The sequence below is a fragment of the Lates calcarifer genome, linkage group LG11 (genome assembly GCF_001640805.2).
Source record: "Lates calcarifer isolate ASB-BC8 linkage group LG11, TLL_Latcal_v3, whole genome shotgun sequence".
Classification (NCBI taxonomy): domain Eukaryota; kingdom Metazoa; phylum Chordata; class Actinopteri; family Centropomidae; genus Lates; species Lates calcarifer.
Genome location: NC_066843.1, coordinates 20,603,132 through 20,622,705, shown reverse-complemented (window position 1 = coordinate 20,622,705; position 19,574 = coordinate 20,603,132). Strand labels below are relative to the sequence as shown.

Here is a 19,574-nt window from a genome sequence, read left to right as displayed (position 1 = left end):
GCAGCTCGTCCTGCTATTTATATCCCATCTAGAGTGACATGACTTTTATGTTTATGTGGATCTCTGAGCTTTTTTTCTGCAGTAAGAGCTGCTTGTTCCTTGACTTGTTTTATTTTCTATCAACTCAGTGTGATAACTGACTTTTGTGCAAAAATAGGGAAGTCACAGATGTTTATGCTAATCTGAGAGATGGAAACGGAAACCAATACGACAATAGAAACCTGACCTACAGGTCAGATTTGTTTACATTTTGTAACATTGTCCCCATTAAATGCATGCAGCTATCAGCAGCTCTTCTTTGCTTTCTTTTCTTTGTAACCATGGATGTGCAGACAACTATGATATGTTCAGAGAGGGTAATTTCAATGTGTTTCACATCTGTGTGTTCAGATCTAACTGAGTTATGCATTTGTGTGTGTGTGTGTGTGTGTGTGTGTGTGTGTGTAGGAGTAAAATGACTTAAATCCACCTCACTTGGTATCTTTGCAACTCACAACTGCATCAATTCAACTCTCCTGTGCCACATGGGAGCTTCAGTGTTTCTCCTCTGGCTTTATCTTGCTGAATGTCCGTGTCTATTACAGGAGCACAGTAAACATTGTATCCCCCACCTCCCCCTGTAATGTTCATTCCATCCAAAAGGGCTTTAGACGCAAGCATCCTCGAGCCATTCTGCTAGTGTGCCGAATGAAAACTGCTGACACGAATTGGAAAGAGGATACTGTAGTTCCAGAGTAACAGTGGGGGTGGTTTTACAAGTTTCTTAAGGACCTGGGTGGGTCATGCTAAATGGTGCACTGCTGTCATGGTTTTTGCATTGGTTTGAATGGCCATTATAACTTATATAATAACTGTTGCTACAACTAATTCACACTGATTACACAACAGAAAACAAACCTGAACACCAGTTCACTGTTCATTAAAGCATACAGGACAGGGAGAGTGCAGGTGTGAAAACTGCTGAGAGAAGGGCTGAGATGGGGCCATGATCAGGTTGTCATAATTCATAAACATGCTGTGCATTAAGAATCCAGCCCTTTCATACAGAAAACACATTTATAATTAAGATTTATTCATCTTGTGTGGGACCCATTCATACAGCTGTCACCGCCTCATCTCTGGTTGTCAGTGTTATCACAGTCCATACACTTCAACAATGAACCAGAGATTTATTACATGACACAGTTATCAAATACGTCAAAAAATAAAAAAAATATAAAAATAAAAATAAATAAATCAGGGTTCTTATTGCTGTTTTTGTTCACATGCATGCTCCTTCTCTCTCTTTCAGTCGCCCACAGGTGGATGGACATTTCTCTCTCGTCTGTTAGATGAGGTTCTCTCATATCACCAGTTTAAACTCTGCCACAACCCAACACCCAGTTAACTGGTAGTTTATTAATTAAGAACTACAACAAATCAGCATATATTGATGAGGTATGGTCTATTGTCAATAATAGTAATTATAAGTACAGTAACCATTACTGCTCATACTTCAGAATGAGATTTTCACTTTAGAGGCTGCACTGAATTTATCCCTCTGCAGAAATCATCAGTCACTTATGATTTGTATTTAGTGTGAAGTGGGGATGCTGCAGCCCCCTCAGCACCCACACTTCTCACATTCGTGTTTGTTTATTCACAAAAACGTCTACCAAAGTGGATTCTATATTTCTGTAGTAATGTTTAAATAGATATGTGTATTTGGCATCTGACCAAATACATATATTTATATCATCAGTGAAAGGAGAAATATAATGTTCTTCTAATCCTGCTTTTCTGTGTTAATTATTTATTGACACCTTTAGTATTTTATATATTATATTTTATATATATATCATATTTACTTATGTTCATAATATGCACACCAGCCAGGCTATCAACTAAAACCAAATTCTGCACTACTGGTTATTCTTATTCTTATTATTATTATTATTTGAATGTGTCTGAACACACATTGTCTTGTACTCTGGGGAGTCAGAAGTCAGTCTTGTTTGCACACTCTGTGCTTGTGTAACAGCTCATGGTTCCACATTCTTCTTCTGCTTGCACAACTGGAAATGTGACGGCGCAGCCTCGTTCTCTGCTCCGCCACGAGAACATTAAATTAATAGCAGATTGTCACGGAGACTTCGCACATCCTTTTCAGTAACTTGGCTGTAATAGCGGCGGTATTTCTGCTCGGCTTCTCTCCGCTGTGTGACCGCGGGGCGGAGACTGCGCGCTGCTGCCGCCGCCGTCAGAGATGCTCTATGTTACAGAAGAAGGCTCACTAAGGGAGGCAATGAGTGCTGAACAGCTTAAAGTAGATAGAATAAGTATTAATGAATTGAGCCCAGTGGTAGATGAACCATAAATTCACTGTTATCAGTTATAGACACTGATGTTTTAGTAAAAAAAAGATGTGTTTCTATAAGTATTAATGGATGATTACAAATTATCTATTTATGCAAAGTCGTTATAAGTATAAGTAACACTGTATACAGTGTTACTTGTCTTATACATATATAATGTTACTAACAGAGAACGAGGGGTTTGCTCTGGATAATTACTCACTGAAGCTGCCATACATGACACAATTTTAAGATTGCACTGCTGATTGAACTGGGAGAGTGTCATGTCAGTTCAAGCCATGAGGAGAGCTCCAACAGTGAGACATTGTTTACGTGGAGAATGAATGGGATTTTTTATCTCTGGATGCAGGAGCTCCCAAAATAGCCCCACCCAGTCTATTATGTGTGCTCTATTATGTATTAGCCCGAAGCTAATGTGTTGCCTGCTTTATTATTTACTAATTCAATTTTGGGATCTCTGTGGCTGAAAGACGTGTGCAGTTCAGGTAAAACCAATGGATGATCAGATGGAGGCGGCAACATGGTTTTGGTCCAAGCTCTGGTTCACCCGGGGCTTTTCTGTGTGGAGTTTGCATGTTCTCTCTGTGCCTGTGTGGGTTCTCTCTGGGTACTCCAGCTTCCTCCCACAGTCCAAAGACGCGCAAATTAACTGGTGACTCTAAATTGCCCATAGGTTGTTTGTCTGTATATGTGGGCCCTGCGATGGACTGGCGATCTGTACGGGGTGTACCCCAGCTCTCACCCTTGTGTCAGCTGAGATAGGCTCCAGCTCCCCCACGACCCTTAAGGGTTAAGTGCTATAGATTATGAATGAATGGATGGATGATCAGATGGAATATGATACGGGAGGTAAAAGACAACATTAAGTCTATGAACATACCAACAAAATGTTAGAGGAAACAAGTGGACTCAACAACTGACCACCAGACGATCAGTGTTCTTAAGGTCTCAGTCGGCTTCGAGCAGTGTCTGAAGGTAGAAGGGTCTGTGTCTGTTCTGAAGGACCAAAGGCCCTCTGTCACAGAGAGGGGGTGAGACACAGCTAGTTGTACAAATGGGGGTAATGGGGCACACTTTCAGACACTCTCACTGCAAAGACATTCTATGTGTTGCACTTCACTGTATCAGCCCAGTGTGTCTGTACTGGATGATTCCACACCTCAAAGCCAGTGTTGGATACTAAGGGTGTGGAGGTCAGGGTGGTGGATGGGTGTGTAGTGTGTATTATTTTGGAAATGTTCTAATCAGATATCAAGATGTGAAACAGCTACATCGATTCAGTTGCTAAATCCTGACTCCTTCTATCAGCTATTTTAGTGTGTGTCCTGAGAGGCAGTCACGTGGTGATAATCGTTTGCGTAAGAATAAAATCTTCCGTCCTCAGTGAAAATGCTGGAGCTGAGCAGGTGCGTGAAAACGAAGCCCCCTCGCCATCAGAGTGAGACCTCCTCATTTTCTCCTCCTCTCCGGTGACGCTGTAGCAGCCAAGCCGCCCGGTTCGCTCCCCTCACTTCACTCCGCCCGGCTGGCTGCGTGCTGCACACCGTCTTTAACGGGAGACGCAACGAGACAAGAGAGGGCACAGAAGCGAGCAGAGCGCGGATCTGCACCTGAACTGCACGGACTGTGGATTTAAGGAGAGGGAAAGAAGGAAAGTTGAAGCCGTCACCGCTGCGACAGGGAGCCGCTCCAGACTGCTGTCCAGTTAATAAGGTAACCAGAACCGGCTGAGCTGTGCTTTTACGCACGGTAACCAGATAACGAGCTCGCATTTTACGCACGACCAGTAGAGAGATTGTGGTGGTAAATAAAAAGAAGGCTGAAGAGTGACCTCCAGTCGGTGGTCATCATTCAGCATCATCACAAACATAAACGGGGTTTTCGTCTGATGAACTGCATCCCCCCTCTGTCCTCCTTAAACTTCAGTCTGATGCCTCTCTCCTGGGTGAGGGCTCCAGCTTCTCATTTGCATCATTAAATCTCACATTAACTCTTAGTTCTGTGAACAGTGCGCTGGATTATGTGGGTCTCGCCGCTAACTGCATCCTCGGAAGGCTGTTCTTTAGGGTGGTGGAGACGCGAATGATGATGTCTGTATTAACAGGACAAATATAGACAATGCGTTCTGCAGCGCTCAGGGCTCTGACATCGCTGCTCCTTGTACACTATACTGTAGATGTGTGTGTGTGTGTGTGTGTGTGTGTGTAAACACAGTGAGATTTCGGCGCATTCTCCCCCTGCATGACATCCACCCCTCCCTCTCTTGTTCTCTCTCACACACACACACACACACACACACACACTTTCCATTTTCCCTTCTCCCAGTTCAGTTCAGTGAGCTTTACTTGCATTTTTTTTTTACAAAAACAAGTCCTCCAGGAAAAATATCAGTATTTTTGCTAAAACTCCCCACTCTCCTCCTCTGATTCTCTTTTTGCATGTGTGTGTGTGTGTGTGTGTTTTCCTGTGGGCAGCAGAAGTATCTCATTCCCAACAGATGTTGAGGGTGAGGCTGTGAAATGCATCTGTAGTGAGAAAGAGCCCTTCAGGACAGATGTAATTGTCACCAGTGGTATTTAAGTCTGTCTTTGCCTCACACACACACACACACACACACACACACACACACACACACATTTTCACACTGTCTCCTTGTCTCTGCTGTTGACTCCACATTCTTTGGCTTTGACAAGCGGGTGTAGCAGCCAAAGAGCGAGCCAAGTGTGAGCGTGTGGGAGCATCAGTTCATGTGATTGGGTGGGTACACCCTCTGCTCTTCTTGCTCAATATTTGACTCTAAATGTGTGTTTGTGTGTGTGTGTGTGTGTGTGTGTGTGTGTGTATGTGTGTGCAGTGTTGGTGTTCAAGTGGCTCACTGTGTTTATCTGTGTGTGTATGACCAACAGTGACCAACAGGGAGCTTGACCGCCTCACCTGTAAGACACCCCATTAATATGTAAAAACCTTTCGCATCTATTTTTATTGCTGTTACATAATTCAGAGACGGTCTCAGCAGTCGTCACCTGTTTGTCTGACAGCCTCTGCTCGCTCCAGTCCTCCTGCAGGTTCTGGTCGTGCTCTGTCAGTGTGTGTGTGTGTGTGTGTGTGTGTTTGTTTGAGAGTGAGAGTAGATTTATCACCTTTCTAACCTATTTCATCAGGTGAAGCCTGTTCTCCCTCTGAGGGAACTCCGACCTTCAGGCCCTGTTTTAAAATGCTGAAGTGATAAAGATTCATGGCTGTAAATTTAGCAGCCGTACAGCACAGATCCAATTCATCTCTACTGATATTCTAATGTAACCTCAATTATTCAGTTCTATCTGTGAGAACGCTGAGCACATAGAATGAGGCTCTCGTTTCTCTCTCTTGCTTTGTTGAAGATACTGTAGGTAGATAGAGTACTTTATTAATTCCAAAGGGAAATTACAGTTTTGCTGCAGCCACTACAAATGAATCTCAAAAACAATGAGGTAGTAAACAATGCAATTAAAGGCAAATTTCTGCACAACTCCAAAACAGAAATCAAGTGTAAAATAGAAATGATAGCAATAAAAAAAAACAGATTTAAGATAGACCCAGAGCTATACCATGGGCTGAGAATACATTAAGTTGGTGGATAAAATTAAAGCTGGATAAACCTTGAGACGATCAGATCGATGGGATACATAACAGATCTGATACATAATGCGATAAATAAAGAGTCAAGGTGAGCAGTCTGTTTCTGCCTCTTGTCCACCACTGTCACACAACTGCAGCGTCGTCTGAACACAGAATCAGAATCAGAATCAGACTTTATTGCCAAGTAAGTTTGCACATACAAGGAATTTGTCTTGGTATATTGGTGCTAAAGGACAGTTATAGTAAAAGAGTGAAGAGCAAGAAGAAGAACTATATTTACGAAGGAACATAAATATACATAATTAAGAAGTAAAGTGTAAAGTATAAAGTGTAGAGTGCAAAAATGTGGCAGTGATTGTCCGGATGTGTGTTAATGTAACGCATAGATGTACGGTAATGTAACATGTAGTGTGGGGGGTGGGGGGATTACAGTCTGTGACAGTCTGTGTGTGTGTGTGTTGGGGAGGGCTAGATCTTGTTAAGGAGCCCAATTGCAGACGGGAAGAAACAGGACTCAGTGTTGTACTGAACGTCAGGCATGTACAGAGTGAAGAGGAAAGGTGTGAGGACAGTCCCCTGCAGTGCTCCTGTCCTGCTGACCACCTGCTCAAACACACAAACTATGTTCTACCTGTCAGGTAGTCAATAATCCAGGAGGCTGTGGGGGCGTCTGCCTGCATATTATGGAGCTTCTCTCTCAGCAGGATGGGCTGGATTGTGAACATGATTCTCACCGTGCTGCCTGCTTCGTCCAGGTGAGAAAGGGCTCGTTGAAGCAGATGGATGATGGTCCAATATCAGTGTTTACCTGCTTTAATTTACGTATTTGTTTGAATTTGGCCTTTAATGAAATCAACAATTTAGATACAGAGAAGAATCATGGGGAGAGAGAGAAAGGGGTCCAATACGCATCAAATGTCCCCAAATCCAATCAGTGACATGGTGATTATATGATGTCTTTTCACTATATACACTTCAGGCCAGTTTTTTTTTTAAATAATAATAATCATTCATTTGATTTATAAAGCACTTTACATTTGAGGGCAAATCTCAAAGTGCTACACAACAGACAACAGCTTAAAAACAGATGAAAAACAGGCATAAAACATAAATTAAAAGTAGCATTTCCATTAGTATGCTTTACTGAACAGAAAAGTCTTTAGGTGTTTTTTGAAGTAATCCACAGTCTGTGGGGCCCTCAGGTTTTCTTCTCCCATTATATACAAAACCTTCTTTTTTGAAAGTGTGGTTCAAATACAGATCATACTTTCTAATGGGATTGATTCTGTGTACATTGTGTGAGCTGTTAAACCTGTATATGAGTTGATTTCCTGAGAAAGTCATGAGGATGTAGACCCCACATACTCCAGATTCAGACTGAAATATAGTTTCAATGTGACATCACCTGAGTGACACACACTATCACGTCACTTCACACACACATCTTTTAGCTGCTCAAAGTTAGCTAGAATGTTAGAAGTTAGCATTTTAAATTAAAGAAGAGACCAGTTTGCTTAGTTTACTAGTACTGGTGGGGTTATTCATGGGATTAGCGTTTGCCCATGGATGCAGATTTTTCCAAACAACATTTTCCTAACCTGATGTCACAGTTACTCCAGTGGTCCACCAAAGTAAAATTGCAGAGCTCTGGTAATCTATTTAGTATGAATAGACTTCTGGTGACTGGTTGATGTTGTACACAGTGTACAAAAGATTTGCAAGTTTTCACATAGAGTTCCTTGATATACAGTATTTGGTCATTAGCTGCAGCTCCCCTTTCATCAGTGAAGTACCCTGAAGGTCTCTTTGTAACCACGAGGACACTCGACCAAGAACATATTCCTATTAAGTTGTCTAACATAACTATTATTCATCCAGACAAGCTGTCTAAGAACACTTTCATATTTATTTATTTCCTGTTTGCAGTTACAGCCGCAGGGAGCAGTTGTCGAGGGACAGGGAGCGGTTCCACACACACACACACACACACACACACACACACTCTCTCCTAGGACGATTTGACAGGTGAAGAACAGTACATTTTCTGCACTGGTGATGCTGCAGCTTTGGGGCTGTTTGCAGCAAACCTTTCAGAAACAACAGAGGTTACAAAACAGGTTTGGATTTTGTTGCATAAATTACAGGACTGTGTTCTCTTGTTTAGAGAGGGCATGAAGAAAACTATTTTCTGGATGCATTCTCATACATATTTATCAAAGCTTGGCTTTGTGACTACTTTGACTTTAAACCTTACTTCACATAGTCACAAGTCCATATATTCACAGCTGAAAACACTGGTATGCACACATTCTGCTACTGCTTGATCCTGACCAGTTCCACTGGAACACAGCATCGGCTGAATACTGTCTTTACTGAACGGAAGTATACAGACAGTACTACAACTGTTGATACTGGTGCCACTTCTACTGCTGCTCTGATTACTGCTGCTACTGCCCCTGCTGCTCTACTACCACCACTTCTACTCCTGCCAAAACCTGGCTTCTCTAAACTTTATTCCACCACTGCTCTAACAGTTCATGCAGCTGATAAACGAGGCAGACATTAGACATTACCTTCCAATTGCCAGCTGAATGAGGGAGCACTTAAATGAAGATTAGGTGGACTCGCTCATTAGCCATCTCTGCTATGTTAGTGTTAGACACATTGGTGCTGATCCTTGCAGGCATTACACTCACATTTACATTAAGGTATTTAACTTATAGTAGATAAGTGGACCACCAACATTACAAGTAACCAATAATAATCACATCATATTCTGGTGGTTTTTGAACGATGAACTAAGAAATGTTGAGAAAATAAAATGACTGTGTTTGAAAAGCTAGGCACTTAAGCATTCTTAATCTACATGCTTTCAGGATTACTTTTTGTGCCACTTTGGTGTGAGAGAATAATACATAGCTGACTTTTAGAGGAATAGTTTGACAGTTTGGGAAACACATTTGCTTTTCAAGAGTCAGGATGAAACAATCATTTCTGTATGTTCAGTATGAAGGTAGAGCCAGGAGGCAGTTAGCTTGGAATAAAGACTGGAAACAGCTAGCTTGGCTCTGGAACAGTTGTAACAATATCAGACTATTCATTAATGTTTATCAGATGCCAAAACACTGTGCTGAAGTTAGAAAGTTACCAGAGACGGTCGTTTTATCTTAATCTAAAAGCACCAGTGTGCTTCATTAGAACTACTTGTCAGATGGTCGACTGCCTCAGAAACATGTTCTTCACTTTTCCTCAGTAAAAACAGAATTGATTTATGGTCATCAGTACATGTAATGGTACATAGCAAACAGGAACTGCTAATAGCAAATTCAGTGTACTTCATTTTACAAAATGTAAACCAATACAGCATCAGTTCTCCTCAGTACACCTGCATACAGTGTCTCAGGTGTGTGACAGGTACAGTAGGCTGTTCCAGCATCTTGGGCATCTTCAGTCAGTCTCAGAGTCTCTGTCTCGTGTTATAATCCCAGACTGACTCCATGATGCTAAGATCAGGGCTCTGTGAATGAAAATTGAAAACTGGTTACTATGATGACAGTTTCAGGCTCTGATTGGACAACTTTATTGTCGGTCAAATCTAGCAACACTGTCTGACATTCACACAGTGATTGGCTGGCTGTGCCGAGGTCAAAGTAACTGACTTCGTTTTTGGCCAGAACTAAACTGGCCCAAGTCAACTTCACTGTGACATAATAATGCTCTGAAAAAAAAAAAACACTTTTCTGGCCATTGTTTAGTGCCATAAGTCAGGAACAGCAGAGGAGATTGTTACCATATTTTCTGCAACTTGACTGGTTGGTGGAGGGATACAACTGCAAGGTGGTGATTCTAGTTTTATTCTTTCAGTCAAACCCATGTTTATAAGTGGATGTTGGAAGATCACCTGATGAATTGCAAGCTTGCCTTTCAGGCTCAGCCTTCTCTTTTTCTGCACTATTGTGGATGCTTAATTGATGCATCAGTCAGTCTCATGTTCCATCATACCCTTCCTTCTGAACAAGAGCCAGAGATATTAGCACAAATCAAACCTTTTAAGCTCATAAACAAAGCCCACATTTTTACAATTACTGTGGCCTCATCTGAAAAGACTAAAACAAAGCCAGCAGTGCAGATTTCAGAGCATTCACTAAGTCTTTGTAAATATTAGATAAGGTATTAATGCCTTCCACGTTTTGGCCCCTTAAGAAAGACACAGAACCTTTTAGTGAGAAATGTAATGTAAGTAAATAAGGTAATATTTGTTTACAGCCTATCCACTGCAGGAGCTTTAAGTTCAGTGTGGCGTAGGCAAATCTAATTGTGCTTTAAGGCTCCCAACTGTGGAGAAATGTGGGGTGAAACCAGCTCTGAGGAAGAGGAAGTGAGATGACGAGCCCTCTGTGACACAGTCTGAACCATCAGGACCAGATATTTTCAGATCCAAAAACAATCAGATTCATTTTCCATCTGAAAGGTGTTAGATGTCAGATGTGTAAACTGGGCATGACACCAGAGGGTGTGACAGAGCGGCTTATTTCTCACAGAGGACAAGGAGAATGAGCAGACGGCTGAGGGATATTTTACTGGCTGACATGAAAATCAATTCAGTGGTTGTAGAGATGCCACTCCTGACTCCACACTCTCCAGGGATCTCTGTATATGTGTGTGTGTCTATCTGTCTCGCGTACAGCTTGGTACAGGATTTTGATACTTTTATGGCATCGATTGCTTAGCGACAATGAGCCAATATACATGGAGCACGCTTGTGCTTGAACAGATCAGATAATGCTGGTGATTGGTCTTGTAGGATAATGTTACACAAACATGTCTCAGAGACATGCATGAAAAACACTACATTATACCCACAGGCAGGAATCGTGTGTGTACGCAACACAATTATATGAAACAGCTGAACATACATGGAATAAATCTAAGAGCAGAAAGTTGCTCGGGCCACAGCCATCTTCCTCTCAGGATTCAGGTCCACTTAATGTTACAGAGCCTCCTTCAGTGTTTATTAATTGAATATTACTAAAATAGGTGCAGTGACTTAAACTAGGACTCCTGTGTTTATTGATGTTATGTTAACAGACAACTTCAACTTGTGGTAAATAGGTTTATATATTTGATATTATGAAACTACTTTGATCTAAAAAATAAAACAGAAGATTTGTACCATAATGTGTTATGTAATCTTGGATTTTTATAAAATTAACATCGAAAAAGGCATTGTTCAGGAAATATTATCAAAGTTGAACGAATCAGTATTTTTGAATGATACCCAGCCCTGTGCTCATCATCTTTCTCTCCCTCACACTGACTGCTTTGATTGTGGATGCCTCTTTATCCTCTATTTATCTGTTTTCTTTCACTCATCTCTCGCACACAGGATTTGAATATTGTGTGCGTCTGTATGTGTGAGACATACAGACAGAGACAATGCTAGATGAGAAGAGCTGAGCCAAGAAACAGAGGAAATGATTCCACACATACACACTCACACACACATAGAGTAAAGTGTTACTAATCCCCATATGAAAATGCTGTAGTGACTATACCATATGTGTGTGTAAGTGATTATTTCCTCACATGCAAATAAATGTTTTATGAATAATGAATAAGTAACATGGCACAGTGGTGCCATGGTTAGCAGTGTCACCTCACAGCAAGAAGGTTCCAGGTTTGAACCCCAGTTCACCTGGGGCTTTTCTGTGTTGGGGCATGTTCTCCCTGTGTCTGTGTGGGTTCTCTCTGGGTACTCCAGCTTCCTCCCACAGTCCATAGACATGCAGGTTCACTGGTGACTCTAAATTGTGAATGTGAATGTGAATGGTTGTTTGTGTAGTGTGTAGTATATGTGTTGGCCCTGTGATAGACTGGTGATCTATACAGGGTGTACCCCGCCTCTTGCCCAATGTCAGCTGGGATAGACCCCAGTTCCCCCAGCAACACTTTATGGATAAGTGGTATAGATAATGGATGGATGGATGAATAAGTAACACAAACCTCATGCAGTGTAATTATGAGTGACTTGATCACTCTTATTAATAAACAACACAAACCAGTAGAATAATAATGATATAATTTTATTATTGTTCATTGATGCACTGGAGTTAGCATTGTGCCAACAGGTCTTCTACACCCTGTAATGTGCACACCACACGCACAGAAGTGGCAGCATCTTGAAAGTCCTGCATTCATCTGTGAACATATATTTTTGTGATATAACCAGATTAACTGCAGCTTTGTGTTACACCCACAGTCCTAATTGAAATTCCTGTTGCTATTTTACATTTAAAACTGGTGAACTGCAGGGTGGCTTTCATTGTGGATCAATCACAGGAAATACAGTGTACAGTATTTGTTGTGCAGTTTAGCACTGATGTATCTACAGAACAAGACAACGCTAATTGTCTGCGCTCTTTGTCAGCGGATCAGGGAGAAATGGAAGATTCAGGAGCAGCCACATTGAGCTGTCAGATAAAGTGACAGGCTGCACACCTCCAACTCCTCATCCACATAACCAACTGTCTTGCTGTTGCTTGGAAAACTACTCACCCTGTGTCTAACATGAGGTCAGATCATGGTTGCCTATGGCATGGTGAGAAAAGGACAATTATTGACTTTCTGAAGAATCCTCTCGGCCCACAGTTTGTTTGGCTGCTCTGTAAGCACACACACACACCAGTTGCTCTGCTGCTGTTCTACCTCTGACGGAGTGTGTTTGTGTTTGCTGAAAACAGATAGCAACAGAAAATTAGCACCAAATCAACCAGGACTGAAATTTAAGGAAATTGAGTTATAATTCAGTTTACATAAAGCAGTTTGCAGACCTAGCAGTGATTAGTAGTTCCAATCAAAAGGGCTGTGTGTGTGTGTGTGTGTGTGTGTGTGTGTGTGTGTGTGTGTGTGAGGGAGAGAGACAGTGTTTGAGTTCATGGCAGCCTTATAGAAATCTCTGCACAGGCACACACCATCCCTCTTATTGCATGTGATATTGAGTCTCTAATCTCGTTCCAATCTGAAAGTCTGTTCACTACAGTTAATCAATACATTAGCCTCAGGTCTGATAGGATCATTTTTGTGTGTGTGATGTGTTCATTTTTCTCTCAAAGGCCAACATCCCAGCACTTCTCTTGGCCTTCTGAGCAGATTTACTGCACCTAACAGTGTGTGAGCACAGCAGGGTGATTTTGTCAATATGAGGTTTGTGCTCTTCACTCCAGGTATACCAAGAAGTGGTATCAGCAGCATGCTGTGAAAGAGACACAGTCTAAAAACTAGGAGGTCCTTAAGATGCAAATAAAGATACATTTCATATTTATTATTGGGTTGAGTATTAGTTGCATATTATTAGCTACGTATCATCACTTTTCTTCTTTCCAAGTTCTGATGTGTAGCAGCACTGGACTGACAGACTGATTACTTGTATTTTACAGATAACTGTTAAGAACATTACCCCCAGATTTGCTCCCTTTTGGACCAACCACAAGACAACAAAACTTGAACAAGGACTTCTTTAATGAACAGTGTTTGGGCTGCCGCTCATGATGCTAGGCCCAAAATAACCCACTGCCAGCCAGAATCAGGCAGGTGTTCCCCCCACCACTTTTTGAAGTGGCTGATAACTTTTTAAAAGGATAATGTGTTAAAAATGTGCTTTTATGCGGTTCAAGCTTAATATTGTATTATGTTCTCAGCTGCAGGGGACAGTTCCTACTTGTGAATGCCATCACAACGTCTCACTACCATCCTTCATCAGCTATTTACCCAGTATAAGCCCTGCTATATTGCATCAGGCTCTCCCAACTACGGTTTGGGGCCAAAAAGCTGGAAAAGGCAACAATGTTCTGACATAGTGATATTTAAACTTTATTCTTAGAATGAGTCATAATTGGTTGAACTTGATTCATGAGCTCTTGCGAACTCTGTTTCTCTAATGTCAAAAAAAAATAGCAAAACAAGAACTCAGTTTAACATCTGATTAGTGTAGCTAACATTATGTTCTGCCTTCAGTTTATCTTGTCACATTTTAGGCAGTGATATTGGATATTGTTATGGCTGGGCTGACTAACACACGTGATAGAGAGTAGATCTGATATTGGCATTGATGGACTGACACAGTGTTGCAGCTGTGGATGTGACAAATATAGATGAGTGTTACTTATGTGGTTGATGTTGCTGTGGGACCATTTAAAACATGTTTTTTCATTCGAGCCCTGATGCCCTCAACTCAAACAAACAACAAAGTGACGCCCTCAGAGACAACAACTTCACTGAATGAAGACAGAGCGATGTGATTAAAAACTCTGTGTAGTGTAGTGTATTTGCACTGAGTGGACCTTTGAGCTTACACTCTCTTCATCACTTTTCAGCTGAAGCAAACTACTTAATCAGATGGTCTGACACATTATTGCAGTTTGGCAACTAGTTTTGTATTTGACCATTTTCTACATTTTGTAATAAAATAATTTGATTTTATGTTCTAGAAAGAGATAAGCAATGGTAGGAAGTATGTAATTACATTTACCCATTTTAAGTAGTGTTCTCTGTACACTTTGAAAGTGCCTGTGCTTATCTTGCATATTTCTACTACACTACTGAGGGAAATATTATACTTTTTAGTCAACAAATTTCTCTGGCAGCCTCAGTTATTTGGCACCAACTGATTACAAGCGATGGTCACACAGAGCAGGAGACATCATCAAACAGGAGCTATATTCAGACACATGACAAATGGCTGCGTCAGGATTTACAAAGTCTCAGGTGTTCCTGAGATGTCAATGAGCTTAACGAGAGAGATCTATGTGAGACACATTAGCAGCTGATAACATGTGAGCTTGTGTTGGGGATGATGGAGCGCCAGCTCAAGTATTGAAAAAATGAAACAGTTATCACAAAGTGAAACATTAGAATCCATTTTAGGTGAGGTCTATGCCAATTTCCAGCTTGGCAAGACAACAGAATCTCAGAGAGCTAGAGACTGTGGGCAGCTCTGCCAAGCCTGCGAGGACACACACTGATTCACAGGCTGCCTCGGTCGTGATAACAGACAGCACAGCCCCTGTATGTGTGTATGTGTGGGTGAGTGTGTGTGCGTGCACGTAGAGTAAAGTTTTATTCGTCTCAACTAAGGCTGTTATTTTGAATGAAATATAGGCGGTGCTTATCTGTGGATTAAATGTGTTTGTTGGTGAGAATGTGTGACCCTTGGGAAAACACTTTTGATGACATATAGCTGCACAGCCTGTTTTAAGTTTGTGTACATGTTGTGTATTTTGCAGTACAGTACAAACTACTAAAGGCTGTTGCCGCCAAGGGTTGGCAGTTTGATTCCCAGCTCCTCCTGTCCACAATCATTCACAAGTGTTTGTGTTCAGGACATTGAACACTTGTCAGTACTGTGCATGGTGGCTCTGTGTCATCAATGTGTATGTGTGTGCGTGTCTATGAATTAGTGAACTTTGGATAAAAGTGTAGATTAGTGCAGCTGTTTGTATGTGTATTTGTGCATGCGTGAGTGATAAATGACTATATTGACTGAAGCAGAGGCATTGTTTCTCTGTAGCTTATATATGGTGTGTGTGTGTGTGTGTGAGAGAGAGAGAGAGAGAGAGAGAGAGAGTATGTGTGTGAACCTACTGCAGAGAACTAAACGACAGCTGCATCAAAAACTGTTTTTTTTTAATGACCCAGACACAGGTGTTGTGATAATAAGCTGTTACTTGAAATATCCACTGTCTACCTGTCCACTTGTCTTGTCAGTTTCACTACTGCTTCCCAATGAGTCCTAGATACATATATTAACAAACATTAAAATTAAGATGATATACTTAACATTCATTCAATGCTTTATCTGAGGAAACAAGAACAAGAGCTAAGTGTCATTGAAGAATTGTTGAAAGTAGCATGTAACCTTAGAACAAAATTCTGTTTTTCAGGGTCACACACAGGTTTCTCATTGTCTGTCTCCCACTTGGGAGCACAACAGACATGTCAACAAACTCGTGGCAGTTTGTGTGTATGTGGTTTCTCTTGGTAACAAGCTGTACTCAACACATCAAGTAGCTCATTTATGTTTTTTATTTGTTTACCTCAGAATAATGCATGACCACTCCCACACCAGGGGAAGGCTATTTTTCCTGTTCTTCTTATTCTGCCTGCATTGCATAAATGCAGCACCACCACATTATTGTGATTGTCAGTGATGGAAGCATACATTCTTTCACTTGAAGACTTGACTTAGACTTAGACTTGACTTTATTGATCCCTTTGGGATGACTCCTTCAGGGAAATTAAATAAATTCTAATTAAATTAATTAATTAATTATAATTAAATTGAAGAAACCCAAGCTCAGTCCTGTCCAGTCTTGGGTGATCTTTAGATGGTTCCTTAACATGCACTCTAATAACAGCCAGAAAACATTTAATTAGAAGATTTAGCGATCACTAACTGTAGAGTTACTTAAGTTATGGCCTTAGTGCTGTCATTACCGTCTGTTTGAATCTTTATGTTCTCTCTGCGTGGAGATCTGTACACCTGTTGAGCACTTTTTGAATTTAACTGAATTTGACTTTTCCATTTAGAAAAAGCATTTGCTCTGCTTATTGCTCTCAGACCAGCTAATAGTTTTCAATGACGATATCCAACTTCCACTGGAGCCAAGGATCCAATCTCACACCCATGAAACAAGAAGCTCCTGGATGATGAATGTGTGTTATGTGTGTATTTATGTACCATATGTATCTAGCATTCACTACATCAGGTGACCAGAGTAGAACAATATTCTTTTTCAGATGATTCCATCTCTTGTAGCATTTTATACAAAAAATCTGTATATCCAAATTTCTGAATAACTGATAAGTATTGGTGTTGGAATTACCAGAATGGATCTGTATCAGTGGTACCTTAGTCACTTATCTAAACTTGTGTAGGTGGTTTCATCCATCTCTACAGTCAGGGATATACATTATATCTGGCAAATGAAATCCTTCTACCCCTCTTCACTGCTTTTTCAGTATTGTCATTTCATCATGTTAGATCATGTGACTGACCCTGCACCTATGTCCTGTTGGCTCCTTCTAAATGTTGTTGTCAGTCAAACGTATTCTGCTCTTACACTCAGTACAAGTCGTCATGGTTTAGCATGATTGGACAGACTGAAATGGAATGGGAATATCACAGTGTCACATTCATATCTAGTGGATGATGTTTTATTAATCCTGCTGTATTTGCAGTGGTAGTGAATCTGGGGTTAAAGCAGGGAAGCTCGTCTCCGGGGCTCGGGCACTCTGATCGGCGAGAGTGAGTCACACACATGTTCTCTAATGAGCTGACAGGCCACATCAGTACTGAGTGTCTGGGCTTCTGAGTGTGTCAGTGTGTGTGTGTGTAGTCCTATGCCAATATGTGCACGTGTCTCTGCCACTTTAAATGTGTGTATATATGAGTGTGTGTGTCTGTGTGCATGAGTGATTGGACCTCAGGGCCCAGCACAGTATTGAGGCCAGCTGAAACAGAGCGACATCAGAGGTATGCAAATTGCATATGTGCACACACACACACACACACACCCTCTCCTCCATTTTACTCTCTTCTCAACCATTTTAATTCTACCACAAACCTATGTAAGATACATCTCCGTGGCTGTGCCCAGTTCTCCCTTTTCATTATAATTACATCATGGTCGACTGCTCCGTTGCTCTGCTGGACTTTCACTGTCCCTCCTCTACAAGCTGCAGCCGTACTGTCAGCTGCACAGGTCTGAATACCTGCAGCTGGGCAGTCTGTATGGAACATGCCAACTAATATAACATGTTCACAACATGAGACATTCTCAGAATATAAAGTGGATCAGCACTCTGTGTGAGCTCTGGAATTTTGAGAAAAATCTAATGGATTTCTTTTCTCCACAAAACTATAACCAGAGCAGTAGTAGCCACATTTTTAATGTCCATTTAAGCTTCTCAGCCATTCCACAAGATGACTGATGTGTTTTCAATAGTACTGAATTGTCTGTGAGTGAAGACCTTCATACAGTGTAATAATCTAAGTTGTTGTATATTATGCATTTAGCTGTTGCGTATGCAATTAGATTGCTCTACACATTTGATGATATTCTGTTGCTATAATTCATTCTTCAGTTAAGTGTTTTCTGTCTTCTGACCTGTGTGTGGACACACCATCACTTTCAAGTTACCTAAAACAGTAGAAACACAGGTTCATTACTGGGGTTGTGCAGCTACACAAAATATTATCACCACACAGTCAGACTCAACACATTTACAGTGGAAGCAGTCTCAACTTCCCAGAGATGAAGGTAGTCTCTGAGAAAGTAAGTTATTCAGTCTCAGATCATTAGTATGAAATTATATGAGACAAATAAAATGAACTCACCACTTCGGTCTGACCTCCACAGTCTAAAATGTGGAGGTGCTGTGGAGTAAAACCCAGCAGAAATTATTCACTATCTTGTGATCATGAATCATTAAACTTCCAATCCATGATTTCTTGTACTGTAATCACAATTCAATTCAATTCAATTCAATTTTATTTATATAGCGCCATATCACAACAAAAGTCATCTTCATATAGAGCAGGTCTAGACCATACTCTTTAAAATAGGTATTTACAGAGAGACCCAACAAATCCCACCATGAGCAGCACTAGGTGACTGTGGCAAGGAAAAACTTCCTTTAAGAGGCAGAAACCTCGAGCAGAACCAGACTCAGGGGTGGGCGGCCATCTGCCTCGACCAGTTGGGTTAAGAAGGGGGCGGTGTTAGAGAATAGCGAGAGAAGAACATAGCATAACACAGGTTCCATATAAAACGTAAGGGTTGATGCCATAATACAGCAGTAGTAATGATAGTAATGATAATTAAAGTATTAACTGCTAACATAGCAATACAACTAATAGCAGTATAAGTAATTTCTAATTATAGCAGCAGGTGTTGAGAAATGCAACATTTAATACAAATCTTAAGTACTGTATAAGTGGAAGAACACCCCGCTAGTTTTACAGCTGCTTACAGGCACTCCTCTCATGACCCAGGAAGAAACTAGATTATATCTAATTTAAACTTAAATTATAACCTCTGACTGTTTTAATGACTACATTTTCAACATCATGTTGAACAGGATCTCCTGAACATAAGTTTGGTCAAAAACTCAGTCATGTCCTCATATTTACTTACAACCTGGATTCATCTCTGTGTAACTGATAGCAGATAGATAACATGAGAACAGTGTTTAATGCATGTGCGTGTGTATCAGTAATATCCTTATCTGTTTAACAAGGTCAGCATCAGCACTAACACTGATCTGACTGAGCAGGGCCCTGTTTCCTGATGAAGAGTGTTTTCTTTAGGCACTCCTAAATGTTAATCTACAATTAAAGATTGTTTTCAGTTCAGATGGTTTTGTGAAACACCTCTCAAGCATAACTATCTTTGCAACTTTGATGTTATGCACACCCTGCCCATAAAACTTGAGTTAACAAGATCTGTACCCACTGAAATCCTTCAGTCACTCTTTCCTCTCATCCAGCGTCACATGTTCTCACCCTCAAAACTCAAACATTAAGTAACATTAATCCGCCCAAAT

At 40.9% G+C, this 19,574-nt stretch overlaps 2 protein-coding genes across 2 annotated transcripts in view; one reads left to right on the top strand and one right to left on the bottom strand.

The window, feature by feature from the left end:
* Window positions 1-19,173, bottom strand: part of LOC108898144 (fructose-bisphosphate aldolase A) — a 108,367-nt gene extending 89,194 nt beyond the window's left edge. Inside the window, exon 1 of the mRNA XM_051073782.1 lies at window positions 19,170-19,173. The gene's annotated coding sequence lies outside the window, so the exon portion shown is untranslated. The remainder of the gene's footprint in view (window positions 1-19,169) is intronic.
* LOC108898097 (junction plakoglobin-like) overlaps window positions 3,736-19,574 on the top strand; it is a 105,925-nt gene continuing 90,086 nt past the window's right edge. Inside the window, 1 exon segment of the mRNA XM_051073783.1 lies at window positions 3,736-4,067. The gene's annotated coding sequence lies outside the window, so the exon portion shown is untranslated.